We start from the raw sequence: 22,172 nt of genomic DNA on the forward strand, positions 1-22,172 counted from the left end.
CAAGAAGAAGAAGAAGAGGCGTATGTAAATTACAAAATATGAGAAAAAACAGTAGCCGCACAGTCCCTCATGTGAAAACAAAAGACACACGACACAGTCCCCGTAGAGCAGCGGTGGCAAAAATGTAATCGTGCGCCGAGCCACTGTGTAACCTGCAACGTGCATAGCACCTATGGAAGGAGGCGGACACCCGAAGGGGAAATGAAGCAACTGTCTGACTTATTAACGGATTTTCATTTTCCTTACGTCAAGCACTTAAATATAATTTTATACAGTACAAGGCTACAAACTATGTTTCGTACGTGTAACGAAGAAAGAAATGAACAATAAATGAACAATATCACAACCTAAAATTAACTGTCTTCAGAATGTCTCTGCGACAAAGTTTAAAAATCAGGAATTATGTCACTTACTGCCAGTCGTAGTTGATCACGAAGGTATTTGTCTGTCATCGTGATCTAAATTTGGTTTTTACTATTTTAATTATTGAAAATAATTTTTCAGGAACGTAAGTTGTAGCGAACATGGCTTCAACAGAGCAAGCGAAAGAACGAAGCTTCGGATATTTATTTTTTGGCAAAGATTTGAAAGTTCAACATTTGTCAAGTTCTTACAGAGTGGCAGTGGTAGCAGTAGCAGCAGCAGCAGCAGTAGCAGTAGCAGTAGTTAAAAAGGGCGCGTCAGCTACTATAGCTATTTTCGCCCTTATCTAAAATTCTTCATAAAACAAAGACATAAATAATATAACAATCAGAGTCCTAAAGAAACTAAAAAGCGTTGTCACGGTAAAACGAGGTACACTCAAGTCCTTACATCTAGCTTTCATTTGACATCACATAGTTAAATCAGTGAGTTCAAATTGAAGAGCTAACCGCATTATTCGTACATCTGCTGAAAAAGGGTCGACGTATATAGATGATGATGATGATGATGATAACAAAAATAACACTTAACCTTTTAATTCTTCATCAGTAACATGTAGTATAATGCCGTTTTATGTTATACAACCGTTTTCCTCATAATACTTGTGAACAAATCATACATTTAATATTCTCATCATATTGACAGCAAAAAAATGCGTCCTCCCATCCTACTTGAAACTTTCGTACATTGTTTCGAGAGAGACATATGCCACTCGCAGGTCAGAGACAAATACAAATGGAACGGAGTTTGACTACAGTGAGTGAGAGGGTGGGGGTTGGCGGAGGTTAGAAGCAAGCGAAATGCACAGCTATCACTGCGAGCCACAAAGCCTCGCGAGTCACGTTCTTTGCACGGCTGCCGTAGAGTCACTGCACATTACCCTATGTGAAAACCGACCTTTAGGACCGTACGATGAAAAATTAGTATCGAAGAGAGCTGAGAAAGAATTGAAATGTAAGAACCACTAGAACCTCGAGTCGAATGCGAACAATGGAAACGAAGGAAACTCCAATTATAATTAGATCTCTTTATTATTTATCACCAACGTTAGTACAAAACTTGCGACAGCTACAGAATAACTTATTTCACTCAGAGTCCCGCTACAGCTTTAAAACATTTTGCTCACTGACGCATGCTTTCTAAGAGCTGATACAAACAATGGAAGAGGAGCAGTCGCACTAAAACCTTTCAATTGTTCCGTGCTACATTAAGCACATTATACACATAAGGCTCGGGACTCCTGCAGTAAAATTTTAGGTGTCGTAAAATTACACCAAGTGTTCTTCGCTCGTTTCCAGTTTAATGGTTTCTAACTCCATACTTAACTCTCTTCTGATTGTTCAATTCAATTGGCGAATCTCTTGCTTCTGGTATTATATGAAAACATTCTTATTCTTGCAACTCGTGTTTGCATTCACGTGTTATCGATTAGTTAGTAAAACAAACTTTATTGTGTGCAATTCATTTTTTTTTCTTCAAAATAGCTTGTGCTAAATAGCCCCCAATTTATGGGTTTGTATTAAAGTACGGGCGTATTTTGTAGGTGATGGAATGAGGGTGAAGAAACAAATTCATTTTCTGTGTTGTGCAGTTCGAAGAGCCATAATTTTCTTTTTCATGTATTAACGGACATTTTCCTTGGAGATGTTTTTCAAAAGCGGGAGAATTGTGCACAAACGAATTTCGGATATACCGGTAAATTTCGAGCTCCAACACATGTCTGGATACCCAAATAGAACATAATGTAATGTTACATGTCTCTGTATTTATGCCATGGTGAAAAACCCAAGAATCGTGTATCAGATTGAGTACCGTAGAAGACACAAGGCATAAATTTTGTTCCATATTTATCAGTTTCATCTAAAATTCATTTTTCCTTTGAGCTTCCGAATGATGAACCGTACCATTAATCAGTTGAAACAATTATATCAAAAGAAAATTGAAGTATCACAGGAAAGTGTACATATTACACTCTACTTCTGCTAGATTATTAGCTTTCTAACGGGTGTACGCATGGAAACAGATTTCGCTCATTACGGCGCCTTCCGAAAAGTGACATGGACAAGTAACAGCCCGCTTAGCGATAATTCAGCTTTTCAGCTTTCGGCAATAAAATCTCACGATTTATATATTGCATTTAGGGATATAATATATTGGCCTATCTTAATATAAGTGCTGGAAATATCGACCATCGTCCCTAATGTACATATCACAACTTTTGAAAAGATTCCGAGATACTGGATTTCGTCGCAGTTGTCTTATAATCATGAGGTACAGATCTACAACTTCTGTATCATTGTCTTATAATAATGAGGAACAGATCTACAACATCTGTATCATTGTCTTATAATGATGACAATGAGGTACAGATCTACAACTTCTGTATCATTGTCTTATAATGATGACAATGAGGTACAGATCTACAACTTCTGTATCATTGTCTTCTAATCATGAGGTACAGATCTACAACTTCTGTATCATTGTCTTATAATGATGACAATGAGGTACAGATCTACAACTTCTGTATCATTGTCTTCTAATCATGAGGTACAGATCTACAACTTCTGTATCATTGTCTTATAATGATGACAATGAGGTACAGATCTACAACTTCTGTATCATTGTCTTATAATGATGACAATGAGGTACAGATCTACAACTTCTGTATCATTGTCTTATAATTATGACAATGAGGTACAGATCTACAACTTCTGTATCATTGTCTTCTAATCATGAGGTACAGATCTACAACTTCTGTATCATTGTCTTCTAATCATGAGGTACAGATCTACAACTTCTGTCTCATTGTCTTCTAATCATGAGGTACAGATCTACAACTTCTGTATCATTGTCTTATAATGATGACAATGAGGTACAGATCTACAACTTCTGTATCATTGTCTTATAATGATGACAATGAGGTACAGATCTACAACTTCTGTATCATTGTCTTCTAATCATGAGGTACAGATCTACAACTTCTGTATCATTGTCTTATAATGATGACAATGAGGTACAGATCTACAACTTCTGTATCATTGTCTTCTAATCATGAGGTACAGATCTACAACTTCTGTATCATTGTTTTATAATCATGAGATACAGATCTACGACTTCTGTATCATTGTCTTATAATAATGACAATGAGGTACAGATCTACAACTTCTGTATCATTGTCTTCTAATCATGAGGTACAGATCTACAACTTCTGTGTTATTATCTTATAATCACGAGGTACAGATCTACAACTTCTGCATCATTGTCTTATAATCATGAGATACAGATTTAAACTTCTGTATCATTGTCTTATAATAATGACAATGAGGTACAGATCTACAACTTCTGTATCATTGTCATATAATGATGAGGTACAGATTCACAACTTCTGTATCGTTATCTTTGGGTCTTAATGCGGGAATGTACTCTATCGTCAGACACTTTTTTGTGGATTCTGCATGTATTCTCAATATTCCATGCCTTAGATCTTTCAGGACTTTAAAAATATTTAATGTCTCCTTCTCCACTATTGAAAAGTTGGAACCATCGTTATGCTATACGCTTACTAAAAACACCTTCATCCACGACTTCACACATTCTTTGAGCCGCGGCAGTAGTTTTATAATCTTATTTCCATTAGTGCTTTAAAAGGACTCTAATCTTAAACTTTATCACCCTCATTTTATATTCTTGGTATTAACAATATTGACGATTATCGCATGCTCACAATACATAATAATAACCATAACATTCATCAAATTGCTTTGCTAAACTAAAGAAAGTCTTTTACAGCTTCTGCCACCGGAAGGGGAAACTTAAAAACCTAAAAAAAAATGTATGTATGTATGTGTGCATGTACTGTATGTATGCATGTATGTACAGTGTTCTGCCGAAGAGCAGGTCTTTAACTGCAAATCCAGCATCTCCCATTCTTCTCAATTTCTTGCTTTCCTATTAATCTCCCTATATAATACCTTAATGCTGTCTTATCAACTGATATCTTTTATCCCGAACTCTTGTCCCGTTCACCATTCCTTAAGCATCGCAAATTAACAAATTAGGCATACACCAAAAAAAAAAAATAAAATAAAATAAAATAAAATAAATAAATAAAACAATCACCGCACTCACACACCTACTGGCACTTATGTCAGAAATAGTGTCATATACAGTATGTAAATATATATTTATTATTATTTATGTAAAATGGCTGGAGAGGGAATCCTGCGAGTATAAGACCCTAAAACGGCCTCTGGCTCAAAGCCAGTAAAGTCAATAAACATAATCATCATCTTACAAAACACGAAACTTAAAAAATCGACATTACTTGCTCTATATAAGACCGATATATTGAGTATAGGCCTGTCAGTAATTTGTAGTTATAGAATACGTCGTTCCACACCCCAACGCAAATAAAAGAGTGGGCACTATCCCTCGTTTCACGTCACAATAATTTGCAGAACATTAATTAATCACGTTTAAAATGTAGCAAATATTAAATTTTTTACTGTCACAAAACATAAAAAGTAAAAAAATATCCACTTACACTCAAAATTTAATAGTTTTTATCTGTGAAATTATATACTATTTATTCCTGTTTTACTGCAATCTGAAAACATGATGTTGACTTGGACACAAGCGTAGACTCTTGCATAAGTGAGCGTCCATTCTTACCATAAACGAGTATCGGGATGATAAGACATTGTACTGCGAGTTCATGTTGTAAAACTTGGTTTAAAACAAAAAGCAAAGAAGAAACAGAATTTGCGTTGTAGATGGGGGCGTAAGAAGTTAGAAGTAGCCTAACTTTCACAGAGAAGATAGGGAGGAAGTGGAGTAAAAAAAAAAAGAGGGAAGAAATGGAGTTCAAAAAAAGAGAAGAAATTAAGAGCAGTTCCCTAAAAATAAATTGTCTCAGAAGAACATGTTGCTTTAATATCGTCTCAGGGGCGTAGCAATTAGCCAGAGCAACAGAAGTAGCGGGCGGGCGCTGTGAAAACTCCTGGCTGTGTGAAATTAGTCGCCTACGTAAAGCTAGATGGTGTCAGTGCAGCGAGAGGAGAGGAGAGGGAGCGAGGAGCAAAACTTGTAGACTGATTAAAAACGTTAAGAGGATAGGGTGAGAGAGGGTGGCTCTTTAGTCAGGGGTAGGCAAGAAGCGGGCTTTGCTTTATTTATCAATTATTATTATAGATCTCTTTCTTTCTTTATTTCTTTGTTTCCAGTTTCTTTATTCCTTTCGTTCGATAATCATCTTTCGTGCTTGCTTTTATATATTTGAAAGAGAACTTATTATTTAAGGTATAGATATATGAAATTTAGTCATTTTTCGAGCAAAAATGTATTTTATTATTATTATTATTTATTATTTATTATTTATTATTATTATTATTATTATTATTATTATTATTATTATTATTATTATTATTATAATCGCAAGAAATAAATAGTGATCCTTCATTTTATATGTTGGCGAAATTTTATCAACAGTAATCTCACTAGAGGTTTTGATTTATCTAGAGAAAATCAAAACTCGAGTGGGATTTAATTGACTATTACACGATTAGAAAAAAGTATATAAAGATTATAAGTAACAAAGTACTCCAATACAATAAAATATTAATTGACTTACGAAAATAAACCTGTCTTCAAATGTATTATTGCACCATTACGCTAGATGGCTAGATTCCAACTATGGAATCTTCATTGAACTCTGTAGACGGTTACTAGTCAAGAAGGCTTTGTTGATTCAGTTTCGTTTTTATTAAAACATTTGCATTCCACTTCAATCATCCGGATCCCAGTAATCAACGTCACTTGACAGATGATTTTCAATAAATCTCAGTATTAAACAATCTCTGATACGTGACTATCCATAATATCATATAGCAGAAGCTATAACATAACCTAAATAATATACAAAAGTTTTAATTAACGACGATGACATATAAAATAAACATGAATAATTTTAAAAGGAATAATTATTGAATATACAATTTTCAAATTTGAATGTGGTTGGTGGTTCAATTGATGTTATATTGGACGTGTGTGTAATAGAAGTGGAACTCGTTGATTTAGGCCTACATGGTGTATTCAACCTATTCAAGATTTCCGAATGGTGCTCTTCATTTATTTGTAAATAGGATTTCAGAAGATGCATAGGTATGATCAGTGATTTTTATTAATTCTTGTTCTTGAATGTCATATTTGAAACTGCTGTGCATCGACTGGAGTGGTTTGTAATTTTATATATATATTTTTTTTGACGTCCAGACCAGAGCAGTTTCAAATGTTGGCAAACAAAGAAAAAAATGCTAGGGACGCGATAAAATTAAACAAATGCTAGGGACGCGATAAAATTAAACAAATGCTAGGGATGCGATAAAATTAAATAAATGCTAGGGACGCGATAAAATTGTGCGATAAGCAGCCATGATTGGTTGAAATACGTCCTTTCGTACCGTTTTATTGGTCAAAAGTAGTATGACGTAGTAAGAGTGTAATAGTAAACGGTAATATCACTAGAGGTTTTGACTTATCTAGAAAACTGGAGTGGGATTTAATTGACTATTACACTATTAGAAGAAAGTATATCGACCACCTTTGTGGTGTAGGGGTCAGCATGCTGGTCTTTTACGCAGAGGGCCCGGGTTCGATTCCCGGTTGAATTTCCTGGTTGAGGTTTTTCATGGTTTTTCCTCAACCGTAAGGTAAATGCCAGGAAATTCGGGCCACAGCATCCCTGAAAATCACCGGCCTCATTCATCTCCATAATCATATTCATATAACAAATCAGTAACATATATACAGTCGCCATCTAGTTCACAACAATAGAACCAGTCTCAACAATAGTACACAGGCCTTCGGATTTCAACCAAAGATTAACTCGGGATATGACCAAAGATGTTAAAGCGAGTGTAAAATAACAGCGAGGAAAAAAAAAAAGTATATCTTTACAAGAGAATGATACATCCGGTATTAATGTATAGATGCGAAACATGGGTTATGACAAAAAAAAAAAAAAAAAAAAAAAAAAAAACAGAAAATATAATCAGCAATTTTGAAAGAAAAGTGTTCAGAAGTATTCTCGGACCCGTCATGCAGGATCGGATATATGGTAAAAGACCTATTGGAAAACCTAGGAAAAGATGGAAGGACTCAATCACGGAAGATTGTCAGCAGCTACTGAAGTGTAGGAACTGGGAAGTGAGAGCCCAGGATAGAGAAGATTGGAGACAGAGAATCAAGAAGGCCAGGGCCCGTAGCGCCAACGATGATGATGATGATGATGATGATGATGATGATGATGATGATGAAGAAGAAAGTATATAAATATTAGAAGAAGTAAAGTACTCTAATACAATAAAATATTAATTGACTTACTGAAATTCTATTTCACTAATGTTACCATTTTCAGTTGACTGTCTATGCTGTAAACAAATTACGATCTCAAAGCATGTTTTATAGTACCTACCGTAAAGAATTTGCAGTTTGAAATGTTGGCAAACAAAGAAACAAATTGTAGGGAGGTAATAAAAACAGAAGAAAGTATATCAAGATTATAAGAAATAAAGTACTCTAATACAATAAAATATATATTAATTGACTTACTAAAATTTTATTTCACTAATGTTACCTTCACCAAAATGTTTGAACGGAGCCGCTATTTTCAGTCGACTATCTATGCGGGAAACAAATTACGATCGCAAAGCACGTTTTATAGTACACTAAAGAATTTGCAGTTTGAAATGTTGGCAAACAAAGAAACAAATGCAAGGGTAATGATAAAAATAAACAAATACTAGGGAAGCGATAAAATTGTGCGATAAGCAGCCATGATTGGTTGAAAGACGTCTTTTCATATCGTTTTATTGGTCAAAGGTAGTATGACGTATAAAAGTGTAATAGTCAACAAAATCGTCACACACATATTTCACAGTTACAGTTTATTTCATGACACAAATGGATAAGTAAGTATTTCTTTGCACGATAGCATATCTTCTCGTCATTACAGCAAACGGGCGCGAAGATTGAAAGTTGATTTTACTGAATTCAGAATTGCCAACCTAGATAAGTATGTTGAAATATTACAAATAACTGTTCTAGAGTTGTAATGAGAACCACTGTCTTCTACGTATGTTACAATTCTACAATGCATGTGAAATTCATATTCAAAAGGCAATGTTAATTAATATACCATTTACGAAACAAATCAGTGCATTTTAAATGTACTGAACTTTATTTAAGCATTTCAAACTTCACTTAAAGAAAATAAATAAAAATTATTTCAATTGAACACCAAATATTACACGTATCTGAATCACTTTTACTCCTTCTCATTGAAATTGATAGTGAACTTTGTACGTTGACCAGACTGCTAACATCAATCAGCTGTTCATAGTGTAATATACGTACTGTATATTAAGATTTTTAAAATATTATTTTCAAAATATAGCCGCTGTGCTCGTTTTTCAAAATTTTCTCGATTTTGTAAAAAACATTTCCCAACCTTGTATCATAATATACTATTCCACACTTTCATTTTTACTGCAGTTTATTTTCTTTTGTACGTAGAAGGGACCCGAAGGCTTACACTGCAGCCTGAGGCTTATTGTGCTTACCACACATGTTCTGGAATGAATGGGTAGCCGAAAGGCCGCGCTCTTGTAAAAGTACAGCACGCTAGGATGGCGAAATGAGTCCGAGGTCCAGCACCGAAAATTATCCAGCAATTCTGCTTCATTTGGTTAAGGAAAAACTCTGGAAAACCCCAACCAGGTAACTTGTCCCAGCCAGGATTTGAATCCGGTCCCGCTCGTTCCGCGGTCAAACGTGCTAGCCGTTACTCCACAGCTGTGGACTTTACTGCACTTGCTCACATTTAAGTAGTAGAGGCTTCAACAAATTTTATGCTAAAAAGTTGAAATTGTTAATGCATGTGCTGAGAAGTATGGTTAACAAAACTATAGGCTAAGCGTTTTCTGATAAAGTAAACATTTTCAAATTAAAAAATAAGTTGTAATCCCAGAAACTAAAAATTAAAGTTTTTAAACTGATTGGATTAATTTTTTTTCTGGTCACTCATCCAAACAAAATTCAAATTATGACTACGTTGTTAAATTATATACATGTGAAAGAACCGTATTTTTTCAGTCCTGTAACTTGTATTTCGTGGGAGTATATACATTTTGAAAAAGTCAAAATTGTTTCGAAACAAAATTTAATCACTATGCCCATGCTAATGAAACTTGGGAGCATTAATACTAATGAAAAGAAGTTTCAGTACACAAAAAATTAAGTATGTAGCTTAAAAACGTTTCTCATTCATTATTTTTCTATCTCCTTTCTTTCTTTCTTTCTTTCTTTCTCTTTGTTTTTTTCCTTCTTTGTCTCCTCTTCTTTGTCTGATCTGAATTTTTGTCTAATTACTTGTTAGTTAAATTCTTTCTATATCAATCTGTCTTTTCCCCTTAGTTTTCCATTTTCCTGTTCTTTCTTTCTTTCATTCTTTAAGCAACATATTTATCTATTCTTTTCCTTTTTCTTCTATGAGGTCTGTTCAAATTAGGCTATATCCGACCTTTGTCCGGGGAAAAAAAAAAACATTACTGACCAGAAGCTAGCCCTCTTCAAAGTAGTTTCCTTGGTCCTGCAGTAAGAAGCATTTCTGGATGGCCTCTTTGGGAATGCAATACGTTTGGGCCGTCGTCTTCCGCATAATGTCTTCTCGTGATTGTAGTCGAGTCCCTTTCAATGACTTTTCAGCTTGGGAAACTGTCAGAGAGGAGGAGGACTCATGTCGGAAGAATAGGTAGCTTGACGAACCTGAGGAATGCTGTGTTTGACCAAAAAAGCTTAGCATCTTCGGTACAAATTTCGTTTATAAAAGTTTTGTTGAGGTTATTCTATTGTTTTTGGGTGAAATCTTGATATTTATTATGACTTTATTTTGTTTGGCCAAATCGTCTCTCAAAATGGAATATACCAGCTCAGTGCTTATCCACATCTCCTCCTCAAGTTCTTGGGGCTGTGACACGACTGTCCTGCATGACCAAAGTCCGCACTTTGTCAGTCACCTGGTGATTTCGGCTTATTGAGGTTCTACCGAAACGCGGTTCGCTCTTCACCGACGTGCTGCCATGTTTGAAGCGGTTGTACTACTACTCCTTTATTTGTGTGATGCCCATGGACTAAATGCATAACACTGAAGCATTTCTTTCCGTAAACCTTGAGCATATAGTCACTGCATACCTAACTTTTGTTTAATGTGAACAAACACTCGGCTTTAGTTATGAAATACATTTCGTTTTTGCATTTTCCGATATGACTGTTGTATTAATGGACACTTATTTTAGTGTCGATATGCTATTCTTATTTATGTCGAATTTCATTTTCTATCAATTATTTAGATAAATGAGATGGGTTGTTCAAAAACAGTTAAGATCACATGATATCAGCCTCAACACTAAGTGCAAATTAGATGAAACATTAATAAGACCAGTCTTGCTTTATAGATCTGAAACCTGGGCAGTTGGCAGTGCCGACAATTGTAGACTGAGTATATTTGAGAGAAAGGTTCTGAGGACCATATACGGACCAGTAAATGATGAGGGCAGTTGGAGGAAAAGATATAACTATGAATTGTACCAACTTTTTAAAGGACCAGATATTTGCAGAGAAATTAAAGCTAGGAGAGTCAGGTGGCTGGGCCATATCTGTAGGAAGGATGAAAATGATCCTAGCAAGAATTGACTCTCACTATGCTTTTTGGCATCAGAAAAGTAGGGAGACCTCAACTAAGATGGCTGGATGAAGTGGAGAAGGATATAATAGCAGCAGGTGTTAAAGGATGGAAAACAAAGGTGTTAGATCGAAGGACAAGGAAAAGCATCGTTGGGGCGGTCAAGGCTGGAACCCGGCTGTGGAACCAAAGAAGAAGAAGAGATGGGTTGTTACGCATGTAGTCTATTGAGCCTCTCTTATAAGTTAATATGTGGTTTCATTAAAGAATAACGGAAACACGTAAACTTCTCGAGATCGCTGTTGTATGTTGTATGTATCTGTCGGACGTAGGGTCGCATGAGGCCCTCGTCGTGGCTTTGCACACTTTGGGTTTGGTTTCGTTCTTTGAAGAAAGCGTTGGAACGTAACTAGAGGGAAAAGAAAATCGTGCAAAAGGCACTAAAAGCCTCGCTACACAGCAGAAGAAGCCCATAACACAAGATTAACTCCAGCCTCTTGGCAGACTGTCTATAGACTCCGCTAATTTCATGTCTGGCCTTATCTGTAGACCACTAATACCGAGGTTTAATTAATGCATTCCAGCGCGGAACAACTTCTTGAAGAAGCACGATGCAATGCTTGATTTCGGATCAATAGTTTATTTTTGTACAGGGTGATTCTGGTTTATCATACCAGATCTAGGAGGGCTATGCTTACAAGATAGTTCTGCAACGACAGCAAAACGACGTATCTTAATGTAACTTGAAATCTTGTGGGGGGTTAGTTTCCTAGCTAGCTGAAAGTGGAAGTATAACGAGGGACGGAAGTTTTCTGATCCACTTTCCCTCTCTCCTCACGCGCAAGATGGTTTCACGAGATAGCGAATGGCCTGTGCTACTACTATTAGTACGGAGGCCTTAGCTAGTTTGGTTTGCGATCGAAGGTTACTGTCGGACGTGGGTTCGAAGTCTCTCGTGGATTAATCTTCTGGCTGATTTTATTCCGAGGATGATGCTGATCTTCATGATGTAACTGATAAAATTATTGAAAGAAAATGTCTGACAAGAAAACTACATTGGGTCCAATGGAATAATATTATAAGCCACCGGCGTGGTTCAGTCGGTTAAGGCGCTTGCCTGCCGGTCTGAAGCTGCACCCGGTTCGATCCTCGCTTGGGCTGATTACCTGGTTGGGTTTTTTCCGAGGTTTCCCCCAACCGTAAGGTGAATTCCAGGTAATCTATGGCGAATCCTCGGCCTCATCTCGCCAAATACCATCTCGCTAACATCAATCTCATCGACGCTAAATAACCTAGTAGTTGATACAGCGTCGTTAAATAACCAACTTATAAAAATAAAAAAATAATATTACATTAAATAGAAAAGAAGCAGATTTTTAGGATAGTGATTGATGCTGCATGGCATATGTACTGTAAGTTAGTAGAACTTTGAAATTGAATTAAACAATGAAGAAGAAATTAATGTTTGAGAAAGGTGTTGTAAACTAACTGTTTTAGACAAATAAGAAAAATTGGTGAAATAAGAGAATGAGTGAACTTAAAAAAAGCATCGTAGAAACAATTCAGGAAAAACAATTAAAATAATATGGCCTATGATGCGTATGGACCCAAACAGATTGCCTAAGCAAATATTTGAGTAGATACACCCCGAAAGAAGAAAACGGAAAAGATATTTGACAAGGCGGAAATAAAGAATTGAAAGAGTAACGAAAACATGAAATATTCCACCAAATGCTCATAAAGATAAGACATCCTTAGCGTGGCTTCCTATGGAAGGGAAGTGAAGCTGTGAATCTCATTCAATAGATTTACTGTAAATAAAGGAACCCTGCCACTGTTAGGGGCTCAAGGCAAAATTTGTCGCCCATTTCTCGTCAACGTTGAAATTCGACGCCGAATAACCTGTGGAGTAGAAAGCGTCGTTAAGTAAACCATCACTACTATTACTACTATCACTAGTACTACTATAGTCCCGTCGCTCTTATTTCCGGAAGCCAATCACGTTACAGGTCGGCTACAATTAAACATGTACGTCTTGTCATTCGCTAATGATGATGTTATGTACTTCCTAAGGCTCGATAAATACTTAATATAATCGCCCGCCATTTTGACTCTTTCGTTGGCGTTCGCAGAAAGCACACGAGGACGTTATTTGCCGCTCAATTATTTGCTCAATTACAGTGCGTTTGATTTATTATCATAGGAGCTACGACATGATAATGTTTAACGGTGCGGCAAATAGAAAGAACAAAAATGGCGAACGATACTACCTACCTAGAATTTATAGAGCTTTCACTTCCTAAGGCGTAAGCAAAGAGGAGGAGTCATGCCGGAAATAATAGCGACGCAACTATAGTACAAAATTTACTACAAGTACAAATTTTACTATGACAATTTTCTACCACGATTACTAATACTACTACTGCTATGTCAGGGCATTTCGAAGTGTCGGATCAAGGTCAAGCAATGGACTGCATCTGCCACGCGTGCTTACCCCATTCCTGGACCATTCTCCTCAACTAAAGTCAGCTGGGGCAGCCGGGATTACCGGTGCTTCAGTTCACAGTTTTCAGTCCGACGACTCGTGCGTGGTTTGTACGTTTGTACGTGATCTTGATCCGTCAGTTCGAAATGCGCTGGGTATAGTAGGCCTACTACTAGTAAGAAAATAATTTTTACCGTAGTCGTCAGAAAACCACTTTCTTCTCCGTTTTTCATACGACACATTTTTATGGAAGGTAATTCCTAGCCCAACGCTTGTTCTATTATGTGGTTATTTATGACTATCTTAACTGTCAAATATTCTTTTTCTTACATTTCCATAGCTTTCGTTTTATTCATGAAGTTTGTCACGCCATATTTTCTAATAGGCCTAATATTAAAGATACTGTGCTATTTTCTGAAGATTTTCTTCAGTGTTACTTATTACAATGTTGAAGCAATTTTTTGAGATGCTATATTACCTTTTGAGTTCGTGTTCTTCCAGTCACTTATTATCTTATTTATGTAGAAGTTAAATAGTAGTGGTGATTATCCTCACCATTGTCTTAGATCTCTTGTAGTTTTAATAATATTATCCTAAAATTTGAAAGTGTTTAATCTTAAAATTATGTTTGTATTATCATGCAGGGTTTTTATTCCAGAAATAAGTTCCAGAGATAAATGATAAAATTTTAAAATTTTCCATAAACAGATTGATGAGCTCCAACATATGCTTCCTTAAAATCAAGCAATAAAATAAATACAGGGAGATTGTGTCCTTTCATTTTACTAATAATTTGCTGAAGAGTGAAATCAAGTTTATTACAGATCCTTTCTGTACGAGATCCTTATTCTGCAGTTAAAACATCTTCTGTATATTAGGTTAATTAATTTTTTAATATTTGCACATTTTTTGTTGTGGAAAAGGTACAGGGTGATTCACGAGGATTTACCGTCCCTTACGGAACTTATTTCCGAAGACATTCTGAGCAAAAAAGTCATATAAACATTTGCCCTAATCTCGATATTTTCAGAGCTACACTAATTTGAAATTGTTTGAAAACTATCATTATTCTTAAGTTTTAAGGGTAAATGAATATGACAGATAAAGAATGAACTATTCAGGAGTATCATTTCTTTAATTAGCTAATATTCTGTAGTTAAAAATGTGTTGTAAATTCCATAGTTGCTTCGTAGAGAATTTTTTTTTTTTCGATTTTCAACTACCGGTACAAAATTACATTTTCTTACGCATTTATCAGAACAATTGTTATAAATCACGCCACTCTTGTAAATTCTTCAATACTACATTAGGACGCATAAACTGTAAAGATTAAAGTTCCGTAAGGGGTTAGGTACAGCTTAAAGGAGTAAAATTTTGGAAATATTCAACACTTTTTTCCTCCATTATCTTGTACAATAATGAAAATTAGTATGTGTAAAACACTGTCCTTCTGCTATATGATAAACATGTTTTTACGATTTAAAAACAAAATTATTTATATATATTTTTTTCAAAATTCAAAGTTCACTGTGCAGTGATGAAGCGTTTCCCTCATAACTCAAAAAGTATCCAACATTCTGTAATTAAATTTTTTGTGTGTAGTTATTCATATCGTATCTACAATATCATGTAAAATCTCTTCTCTACCTTTGATAGATTATCTGATAAAAAATAAATTCGTTTTAAAAAGTGGTCAAATATCTAACACAAAAAAAATATTGTTTGTTAAGGAATGTAGTTGAAAGAGCATGATATTGTAAAAATGAGTTTCAGCAATAAAATAAAAGCGAGAGAACATGAAAAAGTTAACATGTTTATGCGTTAAGTCGTATGATTTGTAACAATTTTTGTGATAAGTGCGTAAGAATGATGTCATTTTTAGTTAAAAATTCAAAAACAAAATCTGTACAAAGCAACTGACAACATATTTTTAGCTTTAGAATACTAGCAAATTAAAGAAATGATACTTATGAATAGTTCATTCTCTATTTGTAATATTCTTTTACCCTTAAAACTAGAGAAAAAGGTATTTTATAAAAACTTCAAATTAGTGTAACTTTGAAAATAGCCTATTGAGATTAGGACAAATGTTTATATGACACATTTTACTCAGAAAGTCTTCGGAATAATCTCCGCAAGTGACGGTAAATCCTCGTGGATCACTCTGTATATTTTATTCAAATTCTCAGGGTTATCCATCATTGCGTCATTATCGTATCGTATTATTATTATTATTAATTTATTATTAATTATATTTATTATTAATTGTGTTTATTATTAATTGTCATTTTTGAGTGTAATTAGTTACCATTGCCACCGGGTATTTACCCATTTGCAGTGTGAATAAATACATACAAAATCGTGTCCCGTGTTAATTGTTCCGCGTTTGAAAAGTGACTCCAAATAATATCTTGTGTTGCTGAAACAAAGTTGAATTGAAATGTTGGTATTCTGAGTGATATCAACTTTTATGGAGGTAGCAGGGATTAACATCAATTGAACTGTAGGCACGTGATGAACTCGACACGGCTCAATTGCTCTAGTTGTAATTGAAAGCGTATTGATGAATTCTGATGTTATTAGAAGCGCAACCATTGCCACGTTACTCTCAGAGCTTACCGCGTCGTCATCCCGGTTTCTCATATATCGACGTTCATTTTACGGACTATAATTTTACGAAACAGATAACAACAGAAAACTGCACTTCCTTTTTTTATTCTTAGCCTATTATACGAAATATATACAGCGTGAACAGTAAGTAATGTCACTAATTTCAGGGGGTTATTCTTTGAGATATTTCAATCAAAAAAGTTGAATACAATTTTGCTGGTTTTTGTTTCCTTTTCGAGTTAAAATTGTTTTATATGAAATATTTTATAGCGTGTTTAGGAAAAGCCACGGATTTAATCCCCGATATTCTCAGCCAATTTAATAGAGCAGGATAGTATGATAATAAATGACTGAAAACATTGTAGTTTTGTCCTTTAAATGTGTAGAAATTTGATCCAAACAATAATGTAATAATGTACAATTCCTTTTGCAGACCGAAAAGTTATAATTGTTCGGATCAAATTTCTGCACATTTAAAGGACAAAACTGAAATTCTTTTAATCAAGTATTGCCATAATACAGTGCTCTCTTAAATTCATTGCGCATATTGGGAATTAAATCAATGACGTCCACACCTGTGGAGTAACGGTCAGCGCGTCTGGCCGCGAAACCAGGTGGCCCGGGTTCGAATCCCGGCCGGGGCAAGTTACCTGGTTGAGGTTTTTTCCGGGATTTTCCCTCAACCCAATACGAGAAAATGCTGAGTAACTTTCGGTGCTGGACCCCGGACTCATTATCACCTTCATTTCATTCAGACGCTAAATAACCTGAAATGTTGATACAGCGTCGTAAAATAACCCAATAAAATAAAAAAATAACGCTATGAAATGTTTCATATAAAACAATTTTTATCTCGCAATGGAAGCAAAAACAAGCAAAATTGTATTCAACTTTTCTGTTTGTAATATCTCAAGGAATAACCTCCCGAAATTAATGATATTACTTACAGTTCACTCTGTATAAAGAGAGATGTGGAAAAGTGGTCCCGAACATGCTACTCCTAAATTTCTGTACGAATTATGTTTGTATCTACGAGTCAACTTATCTGGAAATGATACACATGAAATATAATACGAACATTTATGATATGAGGGGTTCACAACCAGAGTGGACCAAGTCCATCCGGAATAGTTCTGAGATATTGAGTCTTAAAGTTCCTGGCTAATGCTTAGCAACCTTCACCTTCCATAGGAAATGCTGCCCTCTGTGGAGTAACAAATGAGTTATGGACTTTGTCATGGCAATGAATAAATCTAAGTTTTCTTCATGCGATATTGTATTAATCCACAAACTGATCACTAGTGGACTTGGTCAACTCTGATTGTGAGCCCCTCATATAACAAATAAAAACTGATACAGACGTTTAACTGCTTTATATTTATTACAGTGAACAGCTCGTTTGTAAGTCATGTGTAGTAAATTTCTGACTAATAATACTGAAAAACAAATTTAAATTTGTGTTTTGCTCCGAAATAAAAATAGTGAATATTAGCAATACGTGTGTCCTAAATCTGAATTTAAAATTCAAATTGTTCCATCACGTACCATTTTCCGGGGGAAATGAATTGAATTTTTTTATGAAAGAAACATTTGTTTTAATTAATTTTTCACTGCTACTTATCAAATTACAACACACTATGGATTCAAAATGCCTCACAATACTTGAAAAATATGTACAGGATACAAAAATGATGTTATATAGTTTAAAACACAACAATAAAAATGTTTCATACGTATAATGAGAAAAATTTCTGAATTTGAACTTGCATTGAAAAGAATTTTCTGGATGGCTTCTGTTTATAAATAAAACCGGGACTGTCTTTTACAAGGAACCAACAATAGTCTGCAAGCATGCTGGATGATGATCTTTCTTTATATCGCCTTTCCATTTCATATATTTCTTGATGAATCTTAACCCATGCTCGTCGCTTACCGTTCCAAGCTTAGGAGGAAAGAAATCCAAATGAGAATCTAAAACGTGTATTTTGAGAGACATGTTACACCCAATTTTCTTATATGCTCTTGACATGGTTTCCACAACAAGTTCAATGCCTTCTTTTAATTTGCCTTCACTCAAAATGGTAAACTCTTCTTTTAAATATTGAAAACCACACCCTTGTTTGTTCATTGCGTAGACCTCACTTTGAACTGTTATGAAATTTACTGACTAGAAGGGATCAATATCTTTTTATTTATTAGAAGTACAAAATAACATGCCAACAACCATAAGAAACCGGAAATAAGTCATAAACCCATAAAATGCATTAGATTTTGTTTTGCTTTACAACCCCCCAACCCGCTCAGATGTTTCTTGGGTGAGATTATCGAAAATGATAGTATATCTTAAAAACCTTACGTGATACGAAGAAAAGAGATGCATTTTCGGATTCAGCGCACAACAAACCATAAGTGAGGGACACATTGTTTTCAGGCGGAGCAAAATTCTTGTTTTTAAGTGGAAGCACTATAAACCATTGGCGGCTCGTGGGGTCAAATTTCTTGTAGGTTCAAATAATTCGGAAAAATTATAACTTATAATTGCAAAATAATATGAAATATTTGTATAAATGTTTCTACCGCTTTCTCATAATATTTTGTTACAGAATTTAAAAAATTATGGTAGGATTAACACTAACATGGATGGATTGTCGTGCTATATTTTTAATTTTTTTTCCCCGTTCCCGAAAGCCTACTAAAATAAAATAAAATTGATTGCTCGGAAAGAAAAAGTTTAAAACGAATGCTATCAGCTTGGTATTTTCTGAAGTGTTTGGGTAGTAGTTTAATTTGCGTTTTGTGTAACTGAAGACTTGACACGTCCGTTAAAGTGCACCTAGGTGACGTGAGCCGTGCCTCCTGCTGGAAGTGCTATCTGTGGTTGAGGACATCCAGCTCCTGTCTGAACTGTCTCCCGCGTCACATAGATTTGGCATTATTCACCGCCGCAAATGGCCGAAACTACATTAGCCCATTTACAGATAGATTGACTTGTTTCACTTGGTCAATCAGCGACGTCTCGACGTATCAGGAGGCTCGTTGTTTAGCACGGACATGCGTTTTTAAGACCACTTGCTGAAGAGGATCTTTGGGCACTCTATAGCAACAGTTAAGCTACTCATCCGCGATGCAATTTAAATTACATTAACTTTTTATTGCACAACGAAAATTTTGCTTCTCGTTTACACATGACCCAATTATAGCATGGAATTTGCTATTTTCTTAGGTGCGCAACTTGAAAAATGGCACGACCGAGAAAAAAGTATCATTTAATGTTTACATACAACCAGGATTTCAGTGAAACTTACAGAAGAGTCTGTACACGCCAGTTTCTGTCTGACGCTCTTCCAATTCACTGAGGTCTAAAGCAAGGAGATGCAGTATCACATTTATTTTTTTTTAATTTGCTCTAGATTATTACATTAGGAAAGTCCAGGATAACAGAGAGAGTTTGGAATTAAATGGGTTACATCAGTTGCTTGTTTATGCGGATGGTAAGAAAATCCACAAACTATTAGGGAAAACACGGGAATTTTACTTGAAGCATGTAAAGAGATAGGTTTGGAAGAAATCCCGAAAAAAAAAAAGAAAACAGATTATAGGATTATGTCTTGTGACCAGAACATAGTATGAAATGAAAATATAAAAATTCGATATATACTGTATCCTTTGAAGAGGTGGAAAAATTCAAATACCTTGGAGCCTCACTAACGAATAATAATTATAAATAATACTCGGGAGGAAATTGAACGCAGAATAAATATGGAAAATATCTGATAATATTCGGTTGAGAAGCTTTTATCATCCAGTCTTCCCTAAAATAGCTTAAAGTTAGAATTTATAAAACAGTTAGGCCTATATTACTGGTTGTTCTCTATGGTTGTGAAACTTGGACTCTCACTTTGAGAGAGGAACAGGGGCTAAGAGTGTTTGAGAATAAGGTTCTTAGGAAAATATTTGAAGCTAAAAGGGATGAGTCCCGCGCCGGGCGTCGTGGTCTAAGGCATCCTGCTTATGACTCGCGTTACGGAATGCGCGCTGGTTCGAGTCCTCATGGGTGAAGAAATTTTCTCATGAAATTTCGGCCAGTGTATGGGACCGGTGCCCACCCAGCATCGTGATGCACTTGGGGAGCTACAATAGATAGCGAAATCCGGTTGCGAATGCCAGCTATAACGGCTGGGGTGGGATCATCGTGCTAACCACACGATACCTCCATTTTGGTTGATGATCGTCCACCTCTGCTTCGGCATGTGGGCGTGAGGCCAGCAGCCGGCTGGTCGGTCTAGGCCCTTCATGGGCTATAGCGCCACGGATTAAAAGGGATTAAGTTACAGGAGAATGGAGAAAGTTACACAACGCAGAACTGCACGCATTGCATTCTTCACCTAACATAATTAGGAATATTAAATCCAGACTTTGAGATGGGCAGGGCATGTAGAACGTATGGGCGAATCCAGAAATGCATAGGCCTATAGAGTTTTAGTTGGGAGACCGGAGGGAAAAATACCTTTGGGGAGGCCGAGACGTAGATGGGAGGATAATATTAAAATGGATTTGAGGGAGGTGGGATATGATGATAGAGACTGGATTAATCTTGCACAGGATAGGGAGACCTGATATACGCATTTCTCTGTAAATGTTTGTTCACAATAAACCGGGAATGGAAACGAGAACGAGAACGGAAATATTGTTAAAATAAATGTATTTAAATGTGAGCATTAACAATTAAATTTCACGATCCCGTTCCCGGGCTCGGGAAGCTTCTCGTTAATTGTGAATGCTTACATTTAAATACATTCATTTTAACAATATTTCCGTTCTCGTCCCCGTTGTAGTTTCCGTTCTCGGTTTATTGTGAACTAGTCTTAACTTAGAAACGTAACATGTTTACTCAATATTTTTAATGGTTTCAATATGTATATTATAAATGGAAACTTCTCTTAATACTTTTACCGCGTATCCACTTATGTGACCTAACAGAAGTATGACGCAATTTCGTCCAAGTTTCAAAAACATGTAACGAGTTATTAACAAGCTGGAGGCAGTTGCATTTCGTTGCCATGGTCGCCGGTTAACTGCGCCCCATGGAGCTGTGTATCTGATGAATACTTGCTGCCTGATACGATACTGTTTGCTTTATGAGTGCGTCGGCCGGCTGCGTGCGTGCGTGCATGATGTAAGGGGGGGAGGAGGTATGAATGAGGCAGGAAGATATGCTGTAGCATGATTAGTGAGAGGCTGTCAGCGAGTTCGAACACCAACTTGTCAGCCAGTGTTTAACACATCATCACCGACCTGTGTATGACTGACACTCGATGCAAGATACACTCAACGACACGTCTTTCTTTTAACTTCCTCCCCCCCCCCCGCCCCAGAATAACTAGTTAGCATTTAGCATTTTTATTTTGTTCGACAGAAGTTTGGAGTAACAAAATAATGAATAGAAATTATCACAATACGAATATAAATTTAATTTTCTTTAGTATTTCTCTAAATCAGTTTTTCATTTAAATTTGATTCTTATTTAATATGCTCCATTATTTATTATAAGACTGTGAAATCTGAATAAACATCAAAAGTCTGCCTGGATCGGTAGAGTGCTGGCCTTCTGTGTCCGAGGTTGCTGGTTCGATCCCGGTCCAGGTCGATGGGATTTAAGTATGCTTAAAGGATTAGGTACAGCTTACAGCAGTAAAATTTTGGAAATATTCAACATTTTTTTCCTCCAGTCCTCTATCTTGTACAATAATGAAAATTAGTAGGTGTAAAACACTGTCCTTCTGCTATATGAAAAAAAAAATATATATTTTTACTATTTAAAAAAATGATTTACATTTTTTGTTTCAAAATAAATAAGAAGCAAGTATAATTGTGATTAAATTTGTTGGTTGGTCGTATAATTTTGTTAATGAATTT

At 35.7% G+C, this 22,172-nt stretch overlaps 1 protein-coding gene across 3 annotated transcripts in view; it reads left to right on the top strand.

Moving 5' to 3' along the window:
• The window catches only part of kn (EBF transcription factor knot), an 872,483-nt gene that overhangs the window by 664,880 nt on the left and 185,431 nt on the right, over window positions 1-22,172 (top strand). The window lies entirely within an intron of this gene.

Source organism: Periplaneta americana, chromosome 3 (genome assembly GCF_040183065.1).
Source record: "Periplaneta americana isolate PAMFEO1 chromosome 3, P.americana_PAMFEO1_priV1, whole genome shotgun sequence".
Classification (NCBI taxonomy): Eukaryota; Metazoa; Arthropoda; class Insecta; order Blattodea; family Blattidae; genus Periplaneta; species Periplaneta americana.